Consider the following 10,361-nt stretch of genomic DNA (forward strand, 5'->3'; position numbering starts at 1 on the left):
AGATCTAGATACATACACAATCTATGCTTTTGTATCCATGTTTATCATAAATGAGTCGTCATGGCTTCACAAAGAGTAGACAATGTTTTGTTCTGAATATGGTAGCTATACTAGGACTAAGAGTTATAACTTTAAAATCATTTCGATATTAACTACACTGTAAAAAAAATCCTGTAAAATTTACAGTAAACTACTGGCAGCAGGGTTGCCAGCCAGTTACTGCAAATTGTACAGCCACAGTACTGTAATTTAATTTACAGCCATTTACTGTAATTGCAGAATACAGGAAAAATTGTAATTTTGAATAGCACCAGTATAATGCTGTATTTTTTACAGCAAATTGCTTGATTTTAATTTACTTTATTTAGAAGAAATACATAAATCACTGTATATCCAGTATGTTTTGCATACTGGATATACAGTGTTTATTTTTTTTTAATTGATACAAAAATACATTACAGACAAATTGTGTACGTTGTTGTACATTAAATAATTTTATTCAGTAACAACTTCATAGTATCCAACATGGCTCTTTAAACATTCATGTTTAAACAACACGTTAACCAACATTACCATCATGAAACAACATTGCAAAACAAGGCCCAAGTGAGTCTGTAAAACGGTCACCATCTTGATCCATCAGAGCACAACAAGTAGCTGGAACTATGGAAACGAAACAAGAGAATAATGTTAGATATTCAATTTAGAGTCAGAGAAAAACAGAGTACAACATATACAGTCAGAGAATAATAAAATGATGTAATTCAATGATCAGATCTGTGTGTGTGTGTGTGCGTGTGTGTGTGTGTGTGTGTGTGTGTGTGTGTGTGTGTGTGTGCGTGTGTTTGTGTGTGTGCTTCTTACTTTTCATCGATTACACTGAATATTCATCATTGTGTTTAGAAGAGCGGCGACATGTGGGTTCACTGCAACCTGTTTCTTCTGTATCCTGGCATTTTAGATGACGCTTCTTCTTGTTCCACTCTCTGGATTAATATCTACAAAGAGTCAGGAAAAACTAAATGCTTCTAAATAATTTGCACTAAAAAAATGCATCTCTCGTTGAGAAATATTGTTTTAAAGGTCTTAACTGGTATATAACATTAACATATCTATAAAATGCAGGTAAGGAAGTTGTTCAATTAATACCTTTCATTGGACTCCAAGTACATGCTGTCCCATCCTGGTACTCAAGCCTGAATATGTAACATGCTATGAACAGAGTGGGAAGGCCAGACATGAAGCTGTGCTGAGCACCGTCACACACAACCTAACCTTCAGTAGTCAGCATCCAGTGGCCTGCATGGCAAAGTGTGTCCTAAAACATAAATTATACATGTGACAATAGTAATAGTTAATAGTGACTATACAATTATCTTTAAGCATTTCACATTTAAACTACATTTTAGTATAAGTGACGCTACAAACAAACTCTAAGCAAATTAAACAGAGTAACTTATACTTAAAACCGTACTTATACAGAAATGTAATCCAACTAACGTTAGGGATGTCACGGTCAAGAAATTGTCACACTAGTATTTTGTAACGGGTCTCACTCCCACCCTCCAACGGTCCTATTTGGTGGACAGGCCTGCTCTATCGATGAGGGTGTCGGTAACGTCTTTTGCTCAAGCTCTCAGCTGGCCTCCGATACATAAACTGTATATCTAGATGGTTACGTACATTAATCACTTTACCGGGCTATCCTCCGAGAACATCGATTTACCGCAAGCTATGGTGACTCATTTTAATTTGGGCGCTCGATTTAACGGATAACTGCAAATTACACCACAGAATAATCACGAGCGAGTGTGGGATCCCAACTGTCGAAGCATGTAACTTTTACCGTGTCTACGGCGGGCGCGATGTTCAACATTAAAAAAACAACCGTCAATTTACTAATACAATGAACTGTAGCTCGTCACATATCGCCTTCACTCCTGGTGTGAACAAAAACTCTAAATAACATGAACAACTTCTGTCCTCAGGTGCTATAGCGACGGAGAATGTTTGAAATCTTACCGCGACGGCGCTGCTGAAACCCCGCAAGACTCCTTCGGTCCCCGCAGATGGAGGTTGAATCCGGGGTTAGCAATATGAAACGCGAATTTAGATACCTCTGACAAAGTTACCAGCATGATAGTTACCAAATATGGAAAAAAATACTTAATAAGTTACTTACCACAGGTGTGAATCATTCATTTTGAGCACTACCCCAATCTCGACTGTTGAAGATCATCCCGCCATTGTAGATTTGAAATTTACAGCAATATTCTGTACATTGAGTTAATCCGTCACATGACCCCAGAATGCATTGCACTTTACAGCAATATTCTGTATTATTTAAAATACAATCAGCTTCTGTAAAATAACGCTGTACGTTTTACAGCAATTCGTTACAGTGTATGGTTTTTATTATTTGGTTGCATTGCGCTTTATTTAGACAGCATTTCACATTAACAAGCACAATAAAAGGCCTTAAAGCAGGCTCTACAACTATGATTTATTGTATAATTATATATAATTTAATATTCTATATAATGGTTATATATGATCATATGTGTAAAGGAAAAATATATTATAGTACTACATAACTAATTTGATTAAAATTTTAGTTATAAGAGAGCATTAAATTGACAGTCCACCCCAAAATGAACTACTACTCTTGTCATTTCAAAACTGTTTGACATATCGCAGAACACAAAATAATATATTTGAAGAATGTTGGTAATCAAACAACATTGATCCCCATTCCATTGACAAAAAAACATTTCAAAATATCTTCGTTTGCTTTCCACAAAAGAGTCATAAAACGGTTTTGCATGACATGAGGGTGAATAAATGATGACATCAATAAATAAAGATATCATAGAAGTGTCATCAAAAGCAAAACAAATATTTTTAATCTCGATTGCACAGCTTCGGTTTCTTTCTACATTACAAAAGATGACACCGTCTGATAATATGTGGCTTTCAAGGAAGGATGTCACCGAAGATGCGCCTGCAGTGCTGATTGTAAAGTTAGACATGAGGGCTGGCGGCAGGTAAGCCACATCAATCACCTGTGCGGTTAACATCCTGACTCGCAGCCTGCACCCAGAGGACGCTTACCACATTACTCCTGTCCACTTAGTCTAAATATCACACCACCCCTTCGCCTTCAAAGATCGTTCCGCATTCATCTTAGTGCTATCAATGCCGCATCCGGGCCAACGGTTCATTCATCACCTCTCATTGTACCTTTAAGCACGGAACCACAATGTGACAAAACGCAAACCTCTTTTCTTTCAGAACAAAAGTCCCGATGTCCTAGGGCAACGAAACCAAACAACAGACCTGTTGTCAGAGCGGCGTCTGTCGATAGGGCTGATCTCCCATCATGCTCGGCCTCTGATGTTTTGTGCCATTATCCGTTGGCCCAGCAGGGTTTTTGGAGAGATTTTCCTCTGGTTCACTGTTTTTGCACCCAGATGAGGGAATCCATGTTAGTATTGTTAGTTTTGGAAGGGGATACACTTCAGAGAACAGTTTATGGGAACCTGTCATTTGACGCCCAGCAATTTGTGACATCATATAATAGCTTATTTACTGTTAAATGTTATGTAAACCTTTGATATTGATATTAAGTTCCATGCCTGAGCACAAGGGAGTATACTTTTACAATTACAGGGTGTAACCGTGCTAAATCTTAAATCCTAAACTCACAAGGAACGCAACAACAAACTCTACGATGCAGCGGTGAGTAACAGTTTCCCCTCATTCATTTTTCATAAAAATATAACCTGTTGTATTTCTCGAGTTACAACTTGAAGAGCCAGATTTGGAAAAACACAGACAGGCCATTGCGATTTTTGGCTTTTAGCTCTAATCCTTTAAATGGGGTTTAGCCGCCCTAAGAAAACGCTTTTGTAAACTTTGCTTGTGCTATAGACAAGTTTCACCTTTTCAGCTAATTCCTTTATGATTAGCGTGGCTTTGCATTATACATGCGAGATTTACCCTAAAACAACATTAGTCAGAAGAATATGTCCTACAGACGGCCTTGCGACGTATGGGCTTGCCCCGAATCTATACATCTCTGTCAGCGTACGATCAAGAATAATGGCCATAAACTACAGCCAGACAAAAAAAGTGCATGTATGGCTCACGCGAGAGTCGTTCGGTGGGAAGGCGCACACGCACCTGCCTGTCTAAACCTCTGTTTAGGAGACCACCTTAAGTCAATATCGCTGACAAATAGGCATAAATGAGATTAGGGACTATGACTCATCGGAACGAGAACATCTACCACAAAAGAAGCTTGGGTTGAAATGTACTTGATGCGTGTAGCAACACATTGGATTAATAATAATCGCAGCAGAAAGATATGGACGGGTTTTTGTGGAACAAACTTTGGTGATTGATGAGTCACGGAATAGGCAAATATGTTTACAGCCTTGGACGATCATTTAAAACTGTGGTTTGGAAACAACAAGCAACTCATAGTTTGAAATACGTTCAACTATGAGGTTTGGAGTGGTCCAAAATTTGACTTTTCAAGCCAAAGGTTCTTAAAAGACCTCACTTTATAGTTGAAAAAGGTACTTCAGATTATAATAAAGAAAGCTTTCTTCTATCTAAAGAAAAATGTTCTTCTATCTAGCACCTTGAAAGTTTAAGAGTAGTTTGAATCTCGTTGTGAGGTTGTTTAGACGGCAGAAGATTAACTCAAGATGTCCAGGCAAAACACTTCAGGGCACTACAAGAAAGACCAGCTTCGGGCCTGTGACCCTTCGGCTAATCCAGACCCAGCTGCACCCAATCCGTCTGGGTTCGACGCTGCATCACTTCAGCCCTGTGGCGCTAAGCCTCCAATAAGAGGCTTGGATGAGTCTGACAACCTGTCAAGCTAAGGACTTAATTAACCGTTTAAAGTCAACCTGGGAAGAAAAGAAAAGATCTACTCGAGTATTGCCACAAGAGAAGAGGCTCAAATCCTACTCTCCTCGCTTTTATTATATCAGACTTTTTCTACATGCCTCAGGGTGCTCTTCTAATCTTCCGTTACAACTTTAACTACTTCTGTTTTTCTAACAATGGCAAAAAAGATTGGAATGAATTGGGGGTAGAAAAAGAGAAGTTTGATATTGTGCGAAACTGTTCAACAAACAGTTTTTTGAAATGTTAATATTAAAGGGACTGTTTATGCAGAATTATAGAAACAAAGTAAAACTAAATAAATAAAGAAACAACAAATAAATGTATTGATTAAACTAAATGTGTCAAGTGATATACTTCCTATAATTAATGTCATCAGGAAATCTTTGCTACCTTCGATTATTACAAAAAACAAAATGTTTTAGTATTCATTTTATATATATATGGTTTCATTTCATTAGCAGAAATAACAAAATCCACTCAAATCAGTTAAATTAATAAATTTTAATATTTCATATAATTTGATATTTAAATGTAATATTAAATTGAATAGGTATTCCTTTCATTTAGTTGTAATATTACAAAAAAAGAAACTTCAAAGTATTTTATACGGTTTTCAGGTTCCATTTTAACCACAACACTGCTTAATATTTTAGAGCAAATAGATGATTTTTCATCAAACGCACACACATGGCTCGAACTAAGCTTCCGGTCTGTGTTTAGTTCTAACAATTTATGTAATATTCAACAATATTAATTGTATTAAATTAAAACTACTCAACAGTTATTGATTCCTTGTAGAGGTCTACCGTGGGCCAAGTATGGGCAACATACAACGGTACGCATGTTGTTGTTGCTGAAACCATCTACTGTATTTTAATATATTACTATTGGACGATTCTTGAATATAACGAACAATCCCAAAAAATGTACTTTAGTTCTTTGCGCAAACTGTAAAACTCTATCAAAGCAGGCTAATGCAATCTCATCCGAGGACTCCAGCTCCACACAAAAACACTCCATTATCAAACATCCCCCAACGCTCCACTTAAAGACGACAGTGATCAACTGCACATAACTTGTTTGTTTGCACAAGGTGAGGCTCTGTCAAAATCCAGTCGGCGCTGAAGAGCAAACTCGTCTGATGTAAAACAGAATCCTTCCTGACCTTCCTCTCTCTCCTCCATCAACGCTGAGTGTTTAAGCACTCCATCTCCTATCCTCCATAATGTGTTTAGAAATGTCACACACAGCCCCTTCTCTTTCAATCACTGTAATGTGTTTGACTGTGCTAACACTCTTCCCTTTGGCCATGTGTGTTAAAACTGTCACATACTCGTACGACGCTCTTTCAGCGTAATGTGAAACGTGAGTTTTTCAGGCATCATGTGTATATAGCATCAGCACAATGTGCTGGATTGAGTGTAGTATGTGAATTCTGTGTACTGTGTAATCGGAGTCAGTGTAATGTGTAATCCGTTTCGGTGACCTGCAGTTGAATGAGTGTTTGAGCTCTTCCAGGTGTATCATCAGATTTTCCACTTCTCTCCCATCTCAAATCTCATTCTCGGTCTCTCGCTCTCTCTCTCTCCTGGCACCTTGTACCGTTTCAGCCCGAGCCACTAAACGTTTCTTTCACTTCAATCCCCCCACACAACTTTCCCATTTTTCCTGGCTTAACCCACTTCAAGTCAATTCTCCTTTTTTCTTGACTACAATACACACCGTACTGGCTCTTGGACGTTTGTTCTATCTAGTTTGGCCTTATTTTGCACTTCATTTTCCATCTCCAAACTCCCTTTTTCTCTCCCTATCTCTCTTGCTCGCTCTTTCTAGGCTACCGTTCCAAGATCCAGAGGTTGCAAAAGAAAAGCGTTCTGCACCTTGACAACAATAGCAAAGTTCCAGTGCGGTGGAGCTAATGATGTGTAGCTGTTAACCTCAGAGGTGCGGACTCTGGCTGTGGAAAGATCACCCACGGAGAGGTGTAGACCCCGACTCTAAATATGCCCCACATCTTAAAACCTTTACAGCTTCTTTTATACTGCATCCAAGTTGTTAACATGCTTATTTGAACCTCAAACTGTTATCCCAGGAATTACACACTAACTTGATCTTTTTCCCTGTTATATTTGATATTTTCGCCTACCTACAGTAGACTAAACATGGAGTTTTCCAGAACTTCTGGATGTTATCTCAGCTGAGCATATTTCCCTTCCTTCATGTGTTAGAAAATTGACCTTAAATTCACAGCAAATCTGAGCAGCACGTCGAAATCCCTGGGCACCAATTTTCTTATTAGCCGGTAATGCCGGTCTGTGAAATGTCAAATAAAACGCTTATGGATTCAATAGACGCAACAAGGAGAACAATGATTTGAGAAACACTGTCTGGCATGATGTCCAGTCCAACTTACCATTATAGTTTTCAGCTTTATTAAATAAAATAAGCTTTTTTATTACAGAATTTAGTATTATTTATTATAAGATAAACATTATTAAAAATATAATTTTATTATTTATATTTTATTTGATTGTTAATTCTACGATTTTTTATTAGCTAAGTGCTTTCATCATGAATAAAATATCAATTTTTCATATTATAAAATGCTATAAAAGTTTCAATTGTTTTTATTGAAGATTTAGTTAAGTTTAGAATTTTAGATAAAAATATTGGATCCCTATACACTTATTTTGCTTGCAGTTTATGGAACGTTTCTAATTTTTTGTTTGTATGAGTTTCTTAAATAATATTTAAACTGATATTTTATTTGATGTCAATTAACAGAAATGCTAATAGCAAACTAATAAATTGCCTGAAAAAAGCAAGCATGTACTTTTTTCAGTGTGAGTGAAAGTTACCCATACGTTCAAGGGAACGTGGAGAGCACTCGCATAGACGGATGAACATTAATAAAGGCACAGCTCACATAAACACACTATTGTTCTTTGAAGTTGCCCTGTAGCCTTGCGGAGGGTAAGTCATACATCACACTCAGCCACACACGGGGGTCCTGGGGGCCGCGGCTCCAGCCTGTCCCTCCACCCTCAAAAACCGACCGCCCCTGCAGCGGCTAACACAGCCCGTGTGTCCCCCAAAAATCATCTTTCCCAGAGGCTTGAGCCCAAGGTTAACAATGGCTGGTTGTGTGAATGGAATCTACTGGAGGATCAATTGACCTTCCCCATGCATCACACAGCGGATAAAGCCGATGCCAAGTCACTAAAGAAAGAGAGGCACCATTAACAGGTCAAGTCCATGAGCAACTCTCTCATTACAGACTAGAAGCTGAGAAGACTTTGTAGTTCCAACGCTGTGAAACATCTGAAAATGTGCCAGACCACAGCAAATATAGCAACACAATAAGGCATTGAATTTTTTTTATCTTGCCACAAGGGCTTCTACAGTGGGCATGAACGTCATCAGTTTATTCTTTCGACTATTATGCCAAAGCAACAGTCTGTGATGTTGCCATCTCTGCTTGAAACATAAAATTGCAGGTAACTTCAAACTTATCTTCATAAGTCAGATTTTTTATAAAATTGACATTTTCTGCACACTTCAACTGAAATTATTTCCCCACGAAACATAAATCCAAATTTGCTATTTTTTATACAATTGGGAAAAAACTGTTCATTTTGAATAAATACCTAATAAATAAAGCTTTCCTGTAGCTCAGTGGTAAGAGCATTGCGTTAACATGTGGGTTCGATCCCAGGGGATTGCATATGCCTATGTAAAATGTATAGGATAAAGGAATGTAAGTCGCTTCGGATAAAAGCGTCTGCCAAATGCCTAAATGTAAATGTAAATGTAAATACCGTGTATTAAATAAAGTTGACCAGCACTTTAGGATCAACTTGTGATATTGATTTATGGTCAAATCTAATATAAAGGTGGAGACATGAGGTTTCAGAAGGACAGCAGTGGTACGTGAATTTTAACTGAAAAAGAACTGGAAAGTTCAAGTTGATTATGTAATATCAAGCTTCCCGAACTTATCTGGATTGTTGGCACAAAACATTGAAGGTATCTTTCTCTTCCACAGAGTACTTTGAGATCACAACAAGTACACATGTTAGGAATAAACCATACACAGGGTCCGTGAGCAAGAATTGTACTGGCCAAGCATGTGTCAGCATCTGCGTCAAACGTGTTCCTGGTTTTTAAGCAAGCCCAGGTGGAATCTACTAAACTGTTTTTGCATTGCGAATCGGAGGCTGGATCTGGTGAATTCTGTGGAACGCATCTAAACATATAAAATGTTTTAAAGGAAACACTACCACACCATATCAGAGATCATAAATTTGCTGCCAATTTATCGTCTGCTACACGCCACCTCAGTGCCGAGCGGCACAGGTGTGAATGCTCCCAGCAGGCAATTTTTCACCTAGATTTCAGCTAGATGAGCCGGATTGAAACTACGTTCTCCCCGAAGCCCTTTTGCTCTGTTTGAACAAGGGTCACCAGTTTAACACAAAGTCTCTTAATGGACGCAGGCTAGAGAGCGGGGGTCAAAGTGTCATGTTTGCTGTGCCTGGGGCATATCACAACACACAGGGCCAACGGTGGCCAAAGAAAGGTTGAAAGAATCAACGTTTGCACAAGCTGTAGCTTATCTTCATGTCAAAGGGAGGAATTGTGATAGAGGAGGGGAAATGAGATCGAGAGTAATACAGATACGAAGGATGCTAAACGAACGCTTGACATGAGTAATGTTTGGATTCACATTTGGCAGGTGGACAGAGCATTACAGACAGTTTATTAGGAACTACAACATAATATAACATTACATCAAATTGCAAGAACAATAGTTATGTTCTCAATAAAGTGATTCCAATGAAAAACACAAGCGTCTATTAAAGAAAACATCTGCTACAACTTCAAACAGCCTCCCCACGACTCCATGTGGTGACATATGTGCCACATTCATCACATTAATCTCCCAAATACAAAGAAGATGAGGATCAAAATCATGAGAGGGGTTTAGGTGCATATAAACAGAAAGCAGGCATGTGTCACTTATATAAGTTGCAGATGACACAATGACGCGAATATCAAAAGAAAACTAAAGTTAGGGACAAAATGTGTATTTAATAAAAGCTTTCACCATTAAAAAAGTGAGACGGCCCATGAAAGCCTGTGAAACTTAGGCAGGAAGAACGCCAGATACACAGAAAGAGGAGTATAAAGACAAACAGGAGCTATATGCGGACAGGTTGCTTCTTATCAGGTTGTGTGATGGAGAAGATAATGGGGTGATGACAGCGGTGGCTGGTATCCAGATGAATCAATCACAGCATGCCGTCAATCAAAGCACTGATGCTTTATTGACAGAGCGTCACACCCCATGGACAACATTAACACCCATTCAGACTATCTCACAGCCCTAACAAAAATGTGTTTTTCATAGCAGATGCCTTTTAACCAAATCAATAATGGGA

The 10,361-nt window shown here is 38.3% G+C and overlaps 1 long non-coding RNA gene across 2 annotated transcripts; it reads right to left on the bottom strand.

The window, feature by feature from the left end:
• Positions 1–341: 341 nt before the first annotated feature.
• LOC130421258 (uncharacterized) lies at positions 342–2,620 on the bottom strand. Of its 2 annotated transcripts, none has more exons than XR_008906776.1 (4): positions 2,183–2,620; positions 1,150–1,318; positions 865–998; positions 342–663 (listed from the first exon to the last, which is right to left on the bottom strand). It is a non-coding gene; the product is annotated as an uncharacterized LOC130421258 (long non-coding RNA). The 2 variants fall into 2 exon arrangements; XR_008906777.1 differs by lacking the exon at positions 2,183–2,620 and adding an exon at positions 2,023–2,087.
• Positions 2,621–10,361: the final 7,741 nt, after the last annotated feature.

The sequence above is a fragment of the Triplophysa dalaica genome, chromosome 5, assembly GCF_015846415.1.
Source record: "Triplophysa dalaica isolate WHDGS20190420 chromosome 5, ASM1584641v1, whole genome shotgun sequence".
NCBI classification, from domain to species: domain Eukaryota; kingdom Metazoa; phylum Chordata; class Actinopteri; order Cypriniformes; family Nemacheilidae; genus Triplophysa; species Triplophysa dalaica.